This window comes from Eulemur rufifrons, chromosome 30 (assembly GCF_041146395.1).
Source record: "Eulemur rufifrons isolate Redbay chromosome 30, OSU_ERuf_1, whole genome shotgun sequence".
NCBI lineage: Eukaryota > Metazoa > Chordata > Mammalia > Primates > Lemuridae > Eulemur > Eulemur rufifrons.
This window is the reverse complement of record NC_091012.1, coordinates 119,402,374-119,421,280: the sequence shown is the minus strand read 5'-3', so window position 1 is coordinate 119,421,280 and position 18,907 is coordinate 119,402,374. Positions and strand designations below refer to the sequence as shown.

The window sequence follows — 18,907 nt, the reverse complement described above, 5'->3', positions numbered from 1 at the left end:
GCTAAATTTACTATGTTCTTAGTGGAAAAAGAAAATCAAAAGTCACCACATATGTGAATTCAAGCTTTCTCTTTTTTCCTTTTCCAAAATAGAGCAAAAATTTATTTTATATTTCATTCCAAAAAGAATAGCCCTTTTGAGACATGTGCAGACCTGTTTATCTCATAGGGATTTCAAATAGTAATTCATAAGATGCAGGTGATAAGGACTTTATATAAATATAAAGCTAAAACAACTAAGTAGTTACATTTTTTGTTTGTATTTAATATTATTTTGGTTTTGATGCTTTAGCCATATTTTTTCGAAGGGAAACCATAAAGTTTGATGGAATTTTGATGGAATGCAGACTGAACCACTATCAAGAGAGCTGTGTTCTGGTCTAGACTCCACCACTGACTTATTGTGTATCTCTAGGTTTCATGTTTTTAAAATAAAAACAGCAAAGCTTGCTCTAATCAACCTCACAGGGATAACATCAAGAAAAAATAAAGTAAGCTACTGGAAAAGCTTTTATTTTTAAGAAGAAATGTAATTTGCTGGGTTTTTTTTTTTTTTGCTAAATTATGAAATTCGCCCTTAGGTTTTGACATTTTAAACTTAAAATGTAAATGAATATTGCTAGTCTGCCTTGAGGCCTGTCTCTGATACTGGAAACCTGAAGGATAGTCCCAGTTTAACTGTATATTCTTCTAAGATGTATTACAAGGCAGGGACTCTTTTAGGTGCTGAAATACCTGGTGACCAAGACAAACCAGTTCTCCTGCAATTTTTTATTAATATTTTATGAAGTAGACAGACACTATACAATCAAATAAACAGATATTTTCTCAGGTGTAGATAAGTACTATAGAGAAAAGTAAAGCCAGCTAATTGAATAGAAAGTGTTGGGAGAGGGGAACACTTTCATCCAGAGTGGTAAGAGAAGACCTGTCTGAGATGATGACGTATTAGCTGAGATCTGAATGTTGAGAATAACTGAGCAAGAGGGAACAAAAGGGCATAAGGCTCCTGAAGCCTAAAGGAGCTTGGCAAGATGGAGGAACTGGAGGCTTACTGGGCTGGACAGAAGTGAAGAGGGAAAAGAGCACTGATCAGGTTGAAGAAGCTGCCAGGGACTGGATGAGATAAGGCCATGCAAACTGTGACAAGGAGTTTGTATTTTTATTCTCAGTGCAAAGGAAGTCATTGGGGAAAAATGCACATTGTTAAAACAAATATCCTCAATATGACAGAATTGGGGTGGGGAGTATCTCTTCAGAATATTATCCAGAAAACTTGGCCCCAAATCCTTTACAGATTTCTCTTCCTCTCCTCAGTTTCCTATTCTTGGGTGGCTAAAATCCTAATCTTTCTGGCTTTCTCTCAACAAGAGTGAAGCTTCTACACTTCCTTTCTTTTTTTTTTTTAATGAAATAATACTTGTAGTAACATTTGTTGGGCACAAACCCCCATCATGTACATATACAGGTACTTTAATTATTTTTTTTCATCTTATTATGGGGGATACATTCAGTGGCCCTGCCCTCAGCCCCCCTTCCTGAGTACAGTCCCTTGGGAATATACTTTTTCTTCTCTACCCCTCTTCTTCCAGTAGGGGTCACCAGACTCTTGAAAAAAGAAAATTCTGGTGAGTAAAATTCTTCCTTTTGGCCCACTGTCTCTCTACTTAAATGTTTGCAGTCATCTGTCAATGGGGCAACAGTATTTATTTGTACATCTAGTAGCACTTCCTATTCATGGCCTTATGGCTTCCTCCTTTAGATTTCTCTCAAGGACCTCTAGAGATGCATCCAGGTCAGGCATAGCCATGTGTTTCAAAATTTGGTCCATCAGTTGTAGGATCCAGGACAAAAGGAACTGTCTGTGCCAAATCTTCTAATTAGGGCTTAATAAGCAACCCCCAAGGCCTTTCCAAGGAGTAAGAAGATGTGATTACTGGGTGAAAGGCATTGTGGTACAAGGGCTGCCACAAGCCAGGTGCTACAGACCATCCTCTCCCCAGCTGGAGTCTATAAGGCCTGAGGAGGGTGGCAAATGTGGAAGGCAAGGCAAGAGTACAGTTGCCTTCCAGAGGAAGTTCACTGTATCACTACTCCTGGGGGCAGTGCTGGTTGGGGTTCTCTGGCTTCAAGCAGCTGAGGCCCAGATGCATCCCTGCAGGGTTTACAGTCTGCTCTTCAGCCTCTTCCTCTTTTTCAGTCTGGAGCAGCTTCACAGAAGCTGAGAGTGCAGCCCATGTTTTTCTGTTAAATGAAGTCTAAAATTGTTCAATAATATTTGGCTATCAGTTGCTCCCCTAGCAACTTAATCTGGAACTTCTAGTCTTCCAAACTCAGTGTTATGTGCCATCCTGGATAGACCTTCCTGAGAGTTCTTCCTCCTCCTTAAATGTGGATCAGGAAATTTCTCCATCTTTTCTCTGAGGTGAGGTTAGGAACTTGACATCTGAATCCCAAAATCTTTCTACTTTGACATTTTCTGCTCTAAGTGAGTAAGAAAGTGTGCCACAAAGACTGCAGTTTTATTAGTTTCTTGTGGGGAAAGTGGGAAAATTGCCTAAACAAAAATCCTGAAGACTCTCCTTTCACATAGGTAGTCTCGGTACTTCTAACTTTAAAATCATCTTGACCCATATTTTTGCATCTCTTTGGTTGTACTTTCAAAATCTCCAGGGCTTCTGTTTGATTTAATATCATGCCCCTTCATATCTTAAATCCATGGGCTAAGTTCAGCCATGATGAAAATACACAATTAGTTCAGCTTTTTATCCAAGTTATGACTGAGTACCTTTGGTGCACAGTCTTGAAAATGTAGCCCCAAATATCACCTGATTATATAGTACTGCCCCTAAAAGGCTATTAATGCACCCATAAAAGCAAGAAGTAATAACTCCCTTTCCACAAGGCCAATGAAATAATGTAGATTCCTAGAAAAGATTCTACAGAGGATTTTAACTGGTTAATCATAATGAAATTATTTTTTAATAATCCTTTCTTAGACATGTGTTGGTTTCTCAGAATTTTCCTGTTCAAGGCAGTCACCAAAAGTTCATGCCTTTTCTCTCATCCATACCTCTTTTAGTTCACTGTCTTGATCTCTGTGCGGTGATACTCATTCATGCCTTGCTCTGTACATGGGTCACCCCCTGACATGCATAGACCCATGGGAGCCATTGGTCCTTTTCTGTTCTAATTGCTTTTCCTGTGGACTCTATCTCCTTTTCCCTTCGCCACCATTACTTCCATAATTCTGGTAAAGAAAAAGAAAAGTAAAAATAAAAACAATAAGCTATTCCTTGTTGTGGCTTATTGATAGCAAAAGACTCAGTTTAACAAATTTGTATAGACTGCCTACTGAATATTATGGGCTGCAATAATTGGAATAACAAATTATTCTTAAAACACAGTTATGCTCTCAAAATATTTTAGCATGAGCTGTCTGCTTTGATTCAAAGTTACACAGAGGCTTCTCTTGGAAGTTTTCCTACAGGCCCAGGGGCCACTCCTCAGATTTACATCAATGAAAACATAAATGAATCTGCTCACTTAGGGGTGACCAAGCTGTGGAGAAGTGATGAATGCTAAGCCAACTTGCCAGAAACTGATTTATAAACTAGAATGCTGATTCATTAAATGAAATGGGAGATGGATCTGGTAAGATAACCAGCATCAATCATTTGAACAGGCTACTTCCTCTTAATGAATAAGTCCATTGAAGAGACTAAATTACAGATCAGAAGGATTCTTGGTACAGGGAATTAGGAAGAAGAGAAAGAAATGTTAAGGGGCATTCCCTTTAACTCAGGTTATTCAGACAATTTGTTCCTCCCTATTCTGGAGTTCCTGCAATCTAAGAGTCTGGCAGCTGACAGGGGATTGATGTCACCCTCAGGCAGTTCTTGCCTTTCAGCTGTCTTTTATCTCTTCTCCATTCAGACCACCAACCTTAACTTTGGGAGGGACAACAAAGCTCCAACATTGTTACAAAGATTTAGGTCAGAGTTTATTTTGCATTCATGACATTTAGTTTCCTGTGCCTTTAGGAGATAAACTTAAGAATCTGATAAGGAGATTTGAGGAGTACATTAAACTCATCAGTCATCCTTTATAGAAACCATTTTTATAAGTGAGTTTTTTCAACAGATGAATAACCATGTCTGTTTCAGCTTGATGCCTATTAGCTTTAATTTTCAAGAGGTGATGGTTTTCCTCATTCAATTTAGTAACTACTTACTGAGTTCCTCAAGAGCAAGAAAACTCTCCATAGGAGACAGAAATGAGCAAGGCAGTCCTCAATAGCAGCTTACAGTCAGATTTGAACAACAACAAGTGGAAACAATTATGATAAAGAATTAGGAAATCATATAAAAGAGTCTGTTCCAGAAAATGGGACAATCACACCGCCGAGTAAAACATGGGGTTTTACCAAAAGAGATGGGAAAGAAGCTGCTCTGTGTAGTTGAAGAGATCTTGGTGAGCCACCGTCTGTAGGGAGAAAAGCCCCAAACACATTCAGAGACAGAAAAATAATGGGATGGGCCCTATTTGAAGACTGTAAGGATTACATATAAAAGACCTGATCTGCCAATTCTATTATGGATTTTAAAAATCTAAACAAAACAAAACACAAAAGCCCTATCTCTAACTGGAGCCACAGCTGATCAAGTTATCTGTTGTGTTTTCCTTTACTTTTCTGAGTAACACTTGGATTTGAAAAGCCATGACAAGCTGAGAAGCTGGTGGGTCGGGTACGTGCAGGGTGCAGGGTAGGCCTCGAACGGATAGTTCCGCTGCTCTCGCTCTTCCAGGAGCTCCTGCGGGGAGCTAAGCGGCTTCCCCACGAGCTTCCTGTCCTCGCCCTGTCCCTCCGGAGTGTCGCTCTGCCTGCCCGGGCCCGAGTTTCTGGTTTCAGGGAAGATGACAGAGGAACTGGATCTCATGGGACAGGACTCTGATGGGGGTAGTGAGGAGGTGGTCCTAACTCCTGCAGAGCTCATTGAAAGGTTGGAGCAGGCCTGGATGAATGAAAAGTTTGCCCCGGAGCTGGGGGAGAGCAAGTCTAAGATTGTAGAATGCGTCATAAAACAGCTAGAGCATATGGCAGAAAATCTTGGGAGAGTTAAAAAGGAGGATCTGAAGGTCAGCATCCATCTGATGGAGATGGAGAGGATCCGCTATGTCCTCAGCAGCTACTTGCGGTGTAGACTCACGAAGATAGAGAAGTTTTTCCCTCATATCCTTGAGAAGGAGAAAACACGCCCTGAGGGGGAGCCTGCCAGGCTCTCTCCAGAAGAGTTTGACTTCGCCAAACAGTACATGGCTAACACGGAGACCTACCTTAAAAATGTTGCCTTAAAGCATATGCCCCCTAACTTACAGAAGGTGGACCTCCTGAGGTCAGTTCCCAAACCAGATCTGGATTCATATGTGTTTCTGAGAGTCAGAGAACGACAAGAAAACATACCGGTAGAACCAGAAACAGATGAGCAGAGGGACTATGTAATTGACCTGGAGGAGGGCTCACAGCACTTGATCCGATACAAAAACATTGCACCTCTGGTTGCTTCTGGAGCCGTACAGCTAATTTAAAACTAGACAAGAATGAAGACACGGAAGCTTAGGGAAAATATTGGAAACCCCTCGAATCATTTTGTGCCTGAGGACAATAAGGAAGTAGTTCTGACATCACACTTTTCTTGGCAGTGCTGTGGATTTACTCGGGCATTGACAAGGAGCTCAAGGCAGGGGCCTCCTTCCTGCTGCGGTGGCCGGCGTCAGCAGGTGGGGCCGTTGCACCGTCTGTCGCGCACCCTACGCAAGTACATGGAGACTCGCACTCTGTGCACCTTTTCCCTCCATGGTACTTTCCGAACTAAGGAAAGTAAAGCAAAGGTAGTTCATAAAAGGCCTCACTGCCTATGATCAGGGTACTGTATTTAGCCCTAACCTGGTAATAGTAGGAGAGTTCAGTTAACCTTTCTGATAGGAAGATTGTAAATAGATTAAAGAAAACATCTGTGGCCTTCGTCTGTAATACATCATTAGATTGTGTGAACTAACCTTTGGGATCCTCTAATATGGGACTTAAAACCAATTTCTGTCATGCTTAACCGAAAATCACAACTAAACCGATAAACCATTATTAAATTGGAAAAAAAAAAAAAAAGAAAAGAAAGGAAAGCCATGACAATTAAAAGATAATGGCAGGAGGATTGCTTGAGCCCAGGAGTTTGAGGTTGCTGTGAGCTACTCTGACGCCACGGCACTCTAGCCCGGGCGACAGAGCGAGACTCTGTCTCAAAATAAATAAATAAATAAGTAATTATTAAGGCAACAAGCATAACATTTAATGGTTAAATCTATTAGAATCAACTTGATTATAAAGGATTTTTCCCATAGAAACCAGTCATCAATTGCTGGTTTGTATGTAACCATTTGATCCTGATGGTGTTAAAGGAAACATGCAAAATTAATATAAATTCCTTGATTTACGAACTTTTGGCAATCCACTTAAGCTCTGGGATGCCTGATATATGTCATTTTCTATTATATGACTTCACTCAGAGGTGCTATCTTTTGTGATACTGTAATTAGTGAAAAACCAATAGTCAATAAGAAGATAGTTTGAACTAAATGACAAGATTGTTTTGATTCATTATTTTTAACTAATTAAAAGTGACTAACATATTTTCTTTTCATCTGTGACATAAACAATGGAAAGGAATATAATTATATCTAGTTTCTTTCCCCAAGTCCCTTTCTCAACCTCCTTCCAAATTTTTGAGGTATAAAAGATGACTTTCTGACTTAACACAAATTGTCCCTGAAACATTTCTATAGTTAGTGACAGCTGTCTTCCACTTACTTCCAGGAGAAAGACTTTATTCACACACTGTTCAGGCTCTTTTACTGGCTTGAGCAGCTTACAAAAGGAAGAAGAATGTAACATTATCAAAGACTTTTTGTGGCTTTCACTTTATGCTATCTTCCAATAATACATACTGGTACCTAAGCACTGAGGGGCATGGAAAAGGAGTGACCAGACCTGGGTGAATTTTACCTGTGTAGACAAGGGCTTTCTAAGACAAAGTAGGAAAGATGTTGGTGAGATAATAACCACTTCAGTAATAGATAAGCCATATGAGATTTTGGTGGGGGGTTGTTTGTGTTTTGAGATGGGGTCTGGCTACTTTGTCCAGGTTAGTCTTGAACTTCTGGGCTCAAATAATCCTCCTGCCTCAGCCTCCCAAGTAGCTAGGACTACAGTTGCACACCACCACACCTGGCTTGAGATTTTGCTTTTATTTTAATTCATCCTTGTTTCAGCTAAACATACAGAAATATCAGAAGAATACTATTCCACCTGGTCGTTAGAATTGTCAAGCCACCCAAGGTCAGGGTTATGGGTTGGTCTGGCTCTGAAATCTGATGGCCACATTTGAATCCCAACTTCCCCTTTTTCCTAAATATGACTTTGGGCAAATGACTTAATTTTCTACCTTTAGATTAATTTTCTCTCTTATCCAATGGAAATAATAATACTTTTATAGTTGTATAGTAATGATTAAATTATATGGTGTAGATAAGACAACAGCACAATGCCTGGCATAGAGTAATCAAGCAATAAGTGGCAACTATCACTAAAAATGGGAGGTATTGTTTTTCTACAGCACTTAATTTTTCCTGTGTACATGTTTGTATGCCTCTTTATATTCTTTCTGTCTTCATAAACTATAGGACACACATAACTATTACTGAAACACAATTTAAACACACCCATCACCATGCCCAGTGAAGAAATAGAAAGAGTGGAATTTCAGGGACTTGTATCCAAACCATTGAATCATGAGATTTTTATCGGTACAGAGATTTCTATCTATTACCCCAAATGGCAAACTTCTCTCAGTAACAAGGGTGTCATTTTGTGTCAGTGTAGGAGATTCATTACCCATTAATCTCTTAAAGAAACAAATGGCAGGCATCTACTGAAATTCATCTGTGAAAGCAGGTTTGTGCATGTGTGTACACACAAGTAACAAACACATGTATACTCATGCACACATTCATGCACAAAGAATGGGAGAGGGATTTATTGACTAATTCATATATCCTTAAATTTATGACCTTTTTACTCAGATCACAATCACCATGTGGGAACTTGAGAATTATTTTGGTGGTTATGTAGGGTATATATAATTGGCTCAAGACTCTAGATAAAGATTCTAGGGCTAAAAGTCCACCTACTAACATTCTGGTTTGAATCAGTTATTTATCCCAGTATATTAGAGGGAAGGTGGAGTCTTAAGGTATAAGGTTTTAAGAATTCCTTTTTCCACAAGGGAAACTACTGCTAGAGTTGCATTGGTGGCAAAATAGTTTGGGAACAGAGCTCTTAAAGCAATAATATCTCTTAGTCCAAATTTTTGGTGTTTTCCACAAGTTTGAATACCCAAATGTTAAGATGCTGAATTATTTCTATAATCACCATATTATTCACCTGTGCTTCCTTGTGAATTTGTTGGGGAAGATTAAAGCAAGTAGTACAGCATCTGCCCTATGTAATTGTTCAGAAAGTGGTAGCTATTATTTAACTCTCTGGCACAGTACCTGGGTCTCTCAGTTGTCCAAATCAGTGTTATTTTCTTACTACCACTACCTTCCAAGAGACAGTTTTCAATCTTTTCTGGGTCACAAACCCCTTGGGAATTTTGATGAAAGCTATGTATCCTCAGTTTAAAAAAAGTGCACATTCCTGACTGCACATAACACTCACAATTTCCATACCTATTTTAGGAGGAGGTTCACCTTTTCCATGAATTGAGGGTCTCGGTACACTAGCTTAAGAGCTCTGGGACTAGTTCAGAAACTGCTCTTTCATTTTTTAAGCAATATATTCCAAGTGATATAGATTTGATTTTAGAACATACTGGTGAACAAACTCTAAGATACTCCCTTCAATCCTTTCTCTTGGGTCTTGATGTAGAGCCCAGAATCCCTAATGCTTTGGTAACTCTTCAGACATACAAGGAGTACTTAAGTTCATCAGCACCTTCTGAGAGCTGGGACAAGATGCAATTCAGGATTCAAAATTATTCAGAAAGTAGTAAGATAACATGGTATATATGTACACATCATGTACATACCATCCAAGAGAGTTGGGGGGCAGCACCCTGTAATCAAACAGATTAATATTTCTTCAGCAAAATTTATGAATATTCACACTAAGTATAGTAGGGACTATAGATAGCCTCACAGCAGTTTCAAGGAAAGTTTTGTCACCAAATGAATAACATTACCAAAGAAAACAACTTTCAGTTTTCAGAGCTTTTAGGAATTCAGGATGCAAATAAGGAATTGTGGATCTGTAGCTGAATTCAGGTATCCACGGAATTAGTATAAAACTGACATCTCTCTCTATTTTTCCACTACACCAAAAGGGTTATAAATTGTATGCTAGAAACAGCCCCAGATATCCTGTAGTTTACCAAGATGGATAATTTGTAAATTACATAAACACAAACTAAGCACACATAAATTCACATATATGCATATGTATATATTACATTATATTGATTATTCCATACAATTCTTCTTTTAGCAGCATTTAGCAATGCATCCAGGTAGCTCTACTTGAAATAATATAATATAATGTGCTTACCTAGCCCAATGTGAATACATAAATCATTGAAAAAGAAGGCTTCAAAATCACAGCTGAAAATTAGAAACCTGTCTCTGCAATGACATATTTTTATGCAAATAGAAAATGAATTGAGTACTGTACTTGAATCTGGAGCCCCTCTCAGCTTCACTTGAAATAATTTTGCCTGAAAATTGCATAACATGAATTCACTGATAAGAAAAGCAGTGAGTCTTAATAAAATGAGTATGTCTAAATTTAAACTACCACTCACATTTCGAATGGCACAAGAAAAAAACTTCCTCAAAGGTATAAAACCTACTGAAAACACGAAAGGAAATGTCAAATAATAATAAAACAAAGTAAACTACAATCCTATGTCTATATCCATATTGATATCTATCTTGCAATCATATTGTATTCAAGCCACTGCTAAAGTGTTATCAATTTAAAGATGCTAAAGACTGTTCCTCCATTTCAAGTAAAATCTAACTTTTAGATATGAAGAATGACACATTCTTATGCCTCTTTTATCTCCCCGTCTATCAAGAATGGATTGTAGGCCGGGTACAGTGGCTCACACCTGTAATCCTAGCACTCTGGGAGGCCGAGGTGGGAGGATCGTATGAGCTCAGGAGTTCGAAACCAGCCTGAGCAAGACCGAGACCCCGTCTCTACTAAAAAATAAAAAGAAATTAGCTGGACAACTAAAAATATATAGAAAAAATTAGCCAGGCATGGTGGTGCATGCCTGTAGTCCCAGCTACTTGGGAGGCTGAGGCAGAAGGATTGCTTGAGCCCAGGAGTTTGAGGTTGCTGTGAGCTAGGCTGATGCAACAGCACTCTAGCCAGGGTGACAGAGCGGGACTCTGCCTCAAAAAAAAAAAAAAGAAAGAAAAAGGTCGGGCGCGGTGGCTCACGCCTGTAATCCTAGCACTCTGGGAGGCCGAGGTGGGCGGATCGTTTGAGCTCAGGAGTTCGATTCCAGCCTGAGCAAGAGCGAGACCCCACCTCTACTAAAAATAGAAAGAAATTATATGGACAGCTAAAAATATATATATAAAAAAAAAAAATTAGCCGGGCATGGTGGTGCATGCCTGTAGTCCCAGCTACTCGGGAGGCTGAGGCAGGAGGATCGCTTGAGCCCAGGAGTTTGAGGTTGCTGTGAGCTAGGCTGACGCCACGGCACTCACTCTAGCCTGGGCAACAGAGTGAGACACTGTCTCAAAAAAAAAAAAAAGAATGGATTTTACCCCTTGTAGAAGTGGCTAAACTTTACCTTTATCCTTTTAGGGTCTTCAGCTGTGCCTGAAAATTAAATTGATATAAGACAGACTGACAGGAGAAAAGCATACAAATTTAACATAAGTTTTATGTGACGCAGGAACCCTCATAAGAAAATAAAGACCCAAAGAAGTGGTAAAATCTAAATGCTTTTACACTAAGTTGAACAAAGAGATGCAATTATGGAAAAGTAAAACATACGAGGAGGCTAAAGGAAGATAAAGAGTTATTTCAACAAGGTCTGTTAGTACAGAATTTTCTAGGCCTCAACTTCCCATCTCTGGTGATGAGAATGTTTCTTTTCTCTTGGTATAGGGAAGACATCTTTCACGTGAGAGTTTTGTCTCCTGCTTTCAGGAAGAAAAGGAAAGGTCAGAATGCTCTTCTTGCACTTGGCTGTTTTCCAAGTTCCTTTAGCTCAGTATAATCCTGATGCCAAAGCGCCATATTTTGAGGTGGCAAATTCTGACACCCTTCAACCTAGTGGTGTTCCAAATTTGGCCTTGTGCTTTCAAGGAATCTAAGAGAAGTACCAGCAATACCCTTCTATGAAAATTTACAATCTGATTGGAAAAGATGACACTAGGGTAATATGGATCAAAATGGCACAAAATGTGTCATAAAGTGTTTTTCACATGATAAAAACTCATGTTGCTTATGATTGTGAATGATTATAGAACATTCACTTTCACAGCTAATACCTCTGAACCTTTATTTTGCAATTTAGTCTCTCTTCAGATCCTATGACCACATATGCCCTGGGGAGTAAAAAAGATACTTAGACTTATTACATTAAAATACATGAAATTGCCACTCTGTAGACCTTAAATGGCCCAGTGCTGTCAATTTTATGTGGTTCACTATAGCATAAGACTTGGTTTAGTATCTATTGCCTGAGATCAGTTATTCTTTTATTCATCTAACCTCGATCTTGGACTTTTTGTTCTAGAGCAACAGTCATCCATGAGTTAGTCTCTAAAATCTATGTGCCTTCAGAGCTTCCCAATGCTGTTTACCCTGGAGCTTGGACATTGCCTGAGCATCTGGCTAATGCAATATCAGCTTACTTTTCCCTCCACACTTGCACAAGCCAGTGCTTTTTAAAATTTTGTTCTCTGGACTCTTTGTTTGTCTTATTTTGGTCCCAGCCCTGCATGACATCACACTTGAATATCAATCCAGAGCTAACTTGAATTCAATCATCCAAATTCAACTGAAATGTTCTCACTCCTAAGTGGATATTTTTCACCCTAATTATATTACCTCCTCTTCTGCATTTGACACTATGAGTCACTGTATCCTTCCCAAAACTCTTTTCTCTTTTAGTGATCATGAAGCAGCTGCCTTGATTCTCTATACACCTGTACTTCTCTAATCTAACAATTGCCACTCACCTTTTGAATCTACCCAAGGCTTTGTCCCCTGTCTTCTCATTTTAAATTTTCTCTGGACAATCTCATTCTGGGATGGCTTTGACTGCCAACTATGTGCTGGTAACTTTCTGCACCCCACCTCTAGCCCAGACTTCTACTCTTGACTGCCAGCTTGACCTGGAGGTGCCATAAAGGTCACAGACTCAACTATTCCTCCTCCTCTAGTTTTTTCTTTTTCGGTTGGTAACACCATCCAGTCACCTAAATTATAACTTTGCAATTGATCTCTGATCCCTTCCTCTCTCTTGCCTGTCCTTCACTATTCTGCTGCCAAGTCTTTTTTTTTCTTTTATTCCCTAAAGACTTCTTCAGACTGTTTCTTCCTCCCCATCTTTTCTGCACTTGCAATAGAGATCAACGAAAGCTTACCCAAAGTTCTCCTCCAATAAGATCTCTGAATGTGATTTTTCCCATTTACCTGAGACCAGCATGAGAACCATCTAGAAACTGATGCTATGAGAGCAAGAATTATTTTCATACACCTCTGTATATAAATTATTTCCATGTAAGAAAAGAATTCCTATATTGCTTTATTTATGAAACATGTTAAAATTGAGATAAAATACTTGTGCTCTGAGTCAATTTATGAACAGTATTTCTAAAAGAGCTATAGATATGCCATATACAGTGAGTCCAATTGTCATTGGTTTTTAACACAAGACATTATTAATAAAATTCTGATGCTGGAATCAAATAAATGCTTATATAGAAAAGGTCCTCAAAAGACATTAAAGTACCACTTAATATCTTCCAAAATTTATATTTAAAAATAAAATACATTGATGCACTTTTAATTGCTTTGGGAGTTGAATAGAAGACCTTTCCTATAAATGAGCATAAATGAGAGTATCCATATATGAGTAGTGAGAACCGGGAAAAAAAATGGTACAAAATAGGGAATCCTGATATTGATGCTATTTTATGAACCAGATTTCTAACAAAGAGAATTGAAAAAACTTGGTTTGAATGTTTGAAATGTGGAATTATTACAATACAATGAGAACTGTTTATCAGTTATGACTGTGACTATCTCACAAAAGCTAGTAAGCATGTCATTCTATGTCAGGTCACCCTCACCTTAAGTATTTTCACACCTACTAAGAAGAGTGATGTGAAAAATAACACAAAGAACAACGCATTGTTCTTATTCCAAACTACCTTTATAAGTTAGTAGTGTAAATAAAGCATATAAATAACTATAACACTCTAGCAGCATATGATGTGGGTTGTACAAACTGGTCACAAGGAGTTAGTTAAGTGGCATGACTGGCCCCAAATCACTCAGTCTCACTTTAGCATCTCTTTCTTTTATTTGTCTTTGGAGAACTCTGTTGAAAACCCTTTCTAAATTCTTGCCCACAAAATACTAGAGAAAGAGGAAGAGGATAAAGAAAGGGAAGAGGAGAAAGTAATGAACTGTGGTTAAAGATTAAAGCTTTTTCAAAAAAGTACTTTATCACAAGTTTCTAAGGACCACCGGGGTTAATGTGGACCCAGTGCTGCACTTTTTAGGCAATAATGGATGGAAATGACCTTTGGAAAGTACTCTTTTTTTCTTAAAAGTAGAAAAATATGATTCCTCTGAGTAAACAACGTTATGCTCAAATATACAGGGGTTGAGGAGAAAACAAGGACAAGAAATGCTGTAGAATGAAGACTTTGTTGCCTTTTTCTCTTCGTCATTTTAGGAAGAGGCTCTCAATATTTGAATCATTCATGGGAGCTTGTAAAAATCCCTATTCTTAAGCTCCACCCCAGAGAAATTAAATCCAAATCTCCAGAGATAGAACACAGGCATGAGTATTTGAATACACTCCCCAGGCGATCTTAATATGCAGCTACAGTTGAGAACCACTGCCACAACAGATCTAAAAGAGACAAGCCATGGAGGATTTTAACAAAGAATTCGAGAGGAGGAAGATACATCACCTTCAGCTAGTGTCACCTTACTTAGCCGATCTTGGTAAGATTGGTAGGAATATAGCATCCAAAATAAGCAAAATGGGCCTCGTTTCTTTACCAGTAAAATCGAGAGCATTGGATTTGATGGTTTAAAAAATTACCATTTACTATAGCATTTTAAACTGATTAAAGCTGAAGGAATTTAGGGAAGAGGAAAAAAAGTTTCCCTAGCTATTAAGTAAATCCCTGATGTGATATTTCTTCTTTTAGTCTGAATCTAAAATGTTTACTCTTGGTCCACTAATAAACATACACTCACTGAAACACACATTAAATAATCTAAGCATTTGAGAAGATGGTAATATGGAAAGTCAGGTGTGATGTGATATGTGAGTAGATAATTTAAAAAACTCGTATCTCTTGATATCAGTAAATATATTTCCCTCTTGTAAAATTCATGTACTATTTACTGCATACATGGTACTTTTGTGTGTATAAAGGCACCTTTTGTATTCTCATCCTGAAAATCTGCAAGTTCCTTGCTGTATGAAAAGGAAAGCTACAGTTGGTTATAAAAATGTGATAGATGATTTAGGTATCTGTATTCAGCTGTAAGCAATAAATGCTGAGCTAGGCAGAAAGTACTATAGGCAAAAACGCAAGTGATTTACTAGCTATCCAAAGCACATGAGATTTGTAATGCATGAGACCCTCAGGCCCATCACTTCTCTTCAGTAATGGGAAACAATATTTTGGTGAAAAATGACACATTTAATTTCAACTTTGGCAGCCTAATTTTCGTTTTATTATTTTTTTTTGTAAAGCGTCTTTGCATCTTATTGGAAGTATTAATACAAATGGTTTCTTAAGAAGGAACAACAGAGCATGTTAGGGACAATATCCATTGGTAGACATTTATTATTGGCTGCATGTTTGTGCATGGTTGGTAGGATCAAAATGAGAAACCTGGAGTGTTGTGACACACCCATTGTGTTCTGATGGACTCTCCTGAGAATTGATTCTAGTAGTTTAGTGCTCTTTAAGGCAGATATGTAGCCAGGTGATTGCCATGGTTAGATATGGATACTGAAAACAGTTTTGGCATCCTAAATAAATAAATAAGAAAGAAATCCCAGAGAAAAAATAGTAAGAAACATAATGTTACCCACTGAACTGAGGATAAAAAATGTAGTCACAAAGGACCATGAATTCAAATCCCAACTCTGTTAATGATACATAATGTGAATGCCACAGACTTTATGTATCTCATTGTATCATCCTATGAAATACTGACTTATTTTGCAGTTGCAACGTGAGAGATAAATAAAACTTCCAAGGCACATTGAAAATAGATTCTGCATTTCAGAATAAATGTTAGGCAATAATAATGATGATGGAATAGCTGACACAATGCGAATTTTAAATAGAGCAGAGTAACTTTCTAATTACAAGCTACATTTTATTCTTTGTAAGTGTAATTAGAAAGCAACCATGTTGCTTTAATTAGAAAGTTAATTAGATTGTGACCTCTTTTCCTGTCTTATTGTCTTGGACTGCAGGCCAGGAGTAAATTACAAATCCCATGGCCTACATGTCTATAGCCCCCCAAAACCAGACTGTTTAAACATAAATAGGATTATAAGCAATGATATTAGAACTTACAAGTCAGATAGGGACTTCATAGGCTATGGACTGGTTCTCCCATTAGAGAAAAGTTTATGTGGATAAATGAAGAGATACTTTTCCAGATCAAGCCTATAGAGTAAAGTCTCTAAATTGTGTTCTTCAGGATGCTGGTTCCTTTGTCCAGTGGCTCTCATACTTTAGTATGTATGCATGAAAATTATCTGAAGGACTTGTGAAAACAGAGATTTCTGGCTTTCACACAGACACCTTCTAACTAAGTGAATTTGGGACTAGAGAATTTACATTTCTAACAAATTTCCAGGTGATGCTGATGATGCTGGTTGAGAGACCACACTTTGAAAACTACTGCCTTAGAATATTAATAGTGTTAGGCTAAAGTATTGTTTTGTGATCAAATAAATTTGGAACTTTTAAGGTTGAACAAAGTTAAGCAAGTTTCTTTATTATGTGGTATCTCAGAGCCTTTGAATGTTATTAATAATATACTTTGGAAATCTCCAAGAGAAAGGATAAACTATGCATTGCTCCTCAAATGTATTTGAGCTTCCCACTTGTTAGAATGTCTATGATTTACTTTGAAATACTTCAACATTGACAATGTGACAAACTATATGCATTACTTAGTTTAGACTGTAGAGGGCGTGAGTTGCCCTTACTAATAATAATTTCCGAAGGTGGCCCCTATAAGCTCTTAGGCTCTCTATCTCAGAGCTACACCAGAGGTTTTGCTATTTCACATAGTGTTTTTAGAATGGTTTGTTGTTTAGCATTAACAGCAGAATGTTAGAAATGAGTTTCCATTGGTGTTTTAGTGGCTTTCCCATGTGTGTACTGTCTAATGTATTACAGATATTCCCCACTCTTGTATGAACAGGGCATACAAATCTAGTAAGGCTTCTCTCTTTAGTGAGAAATGGTGCTGTAACTCTGATTCCTACTTGAGGGAAGTTGTTCCTGCTAGCCTAATTAACTGAATTCTTTCTCTAATATTATCATATTTGCCCCAGATGAAATTTTCATGCAAAATTATATTGGGCCACATTAAAGAAATTTGTGACTTCATAGAGTTGACTGCCTGTTTTGTGCTTGCTTATTAATAAATGTCTAAAGAAACGTTTGCTCTATGATTTATTCACATAACAATCTAGAAGCAAACCTCTTGGAGATGCTAACCCTCTGCCACCTCTAACCAGTGGCAATTATGGATACCCATGGAAAAGAGCATAATAGTTGTGCAAGATGAGATTGCCTTTCCTCAGATTACAACACTGTCTCTGCTTCCTACTCCAATTCTTATATGAATCTTTGTGAAGCATTTCATGCAACCAATGCTCTTCAAAAACTCTTAAGAAAATGCTATTTGATTATTTTTAACTTCTTAGAATAAAGAAGGCCTATGTCACAGGAAACCCAACAGCATTAGTAAACTGGTCTGTAGAATCTCTACTGTGCTCTATGTGAAAATTCCATGAAGAACAAAATAGAAATACAAGAATCACGTAAAAGCAAACAAGGAGAGCAGAGGCAATGATTTCGTGTTTACATTTTTGGTAGCAGTTTCCTAGAGAAGTAATAACTTGAGAGAAATAGTCAATTTGCCTTACTTAGTGGTATAAATTTTATCTTGTCAAGGAAAATAAGTGCTCTAGAACAAGCAAAAATGCTTTACCTAAAAAGTTGTGCACATGAATGATACTGACAAAAATCAAAGGGATCCTTTTGGTCTGTTCTCATTTTGCTTAATTAAAAGCAAGATGCTCCTAAGTACATAATATCAATATTGAGTCAAATTAAGAACTCTTATCCCCAGTATACTGTTGCTTACAAAATAAATGCTCAATAGATGCCTCTATTTGTACTGGCATCATTGCTGTTCATGCATTGTTGTAGTTTCAATTTCAACTTATTATATGGGCTCAGAATATATTGAAAGAACACATATTTTAATGGCACAATGGCCCTGATCTACAGGAATTCTATTTTAAGCCAAAATTAATGGAGAGCACTCTGCTTTGGAGTTGGATTTGGGTTCAATTGTTGTCTATATCATTTACCAGTTTAGTGGGGCAAGGCTACCCTGGAACATTTGCCAATTTGTTGGAGTTTCAGTTTGATTCCCCCAAAATGTGACTAATAAAATTGTACCTCAAATATGATTCATTCATTCATTCATTCAGCAAATGTTTAATGAATGTCTACATGTGACAGGTGCTGCTCTAGGACTGGAAACCAGCAGTAAATAAACATATTAGGGGCTCTCATGTAGCTCACATCTAGTTGCAGAAGACAGGAAAGACCACCAAAAAATATGTAGCAGAATTTCTTGTGGTGATGAGCACCATGATGAAAAGTAAATCAGGATAAGGGAGCAAGAGAGAATTACGATGATGCTATTTCATTAGGAATCCGGCACAACCGTTTTTGCTAAACATACATTTGGGAAAACTTTTAGTGAAGCCTTCTGTGTCACAGGGTAAAATGAGGTAGAGCCATATGTAAAAGTGTATTGTAAAATATTTGACATGAAGTAGATATGCAGCAAAAAATATCTATTATGATTACCATTGCGAAAATTATCACTAATGTTGATGTATTTTCATAAGCACCTAGCTCACATGCATATTTGGTAGACAAACCTGAGGATGAATCCCTAAATAATAGAAGGTCCTCACACATGAACTACTTAAGGAGGGGACCGGACTTCTTGACATCACCACAACAGAAGTCTGAGCTCTCACCACTGCTTTAGTGAGATCATTATTATGATCATTGCAGTAGTTTGTGCCCGGAGGATTATTGATAGAGAAAATGTATGTGATAATAGTTATTAATATAATGTCAGCCACCACCATCAATTACTGATTACTCCTTATGCATCATGAAATGTGCCACGTGCTTTGTATTCTTTCTTGCTTTTAATTCTCTCAACAAATCCTATAAGGTAGATTTTGTTAAGATGTTGTAAAGTAACCTGTTCAGGATCACCCAGATACTTAGTATCAGAC

The 18,907-nt window shown here is 37.8% G+C and overlaps 1 protein-coding gene and 1 pseudogene across 1 annotated transcript in view; both read left to right on the top strand.

Moving 5' to 3' along the window:
• IL1RAPL1 (interleukin 1 receptor accessory protein like 1) overlaps nucleotides 1-18,907 on the top strand; it is a 1,283,297-nt gene that overhangs the window by 1,180,522 nt on the left and 83,868 nt on the right. The window lies entirely within an intron of this gene.
• LOC138378615 (DNA replication complex GINS protein SLD5 pseudogene) lies at nucleotides 4,894-5,588 on the top strand (annotated as a pseudogene).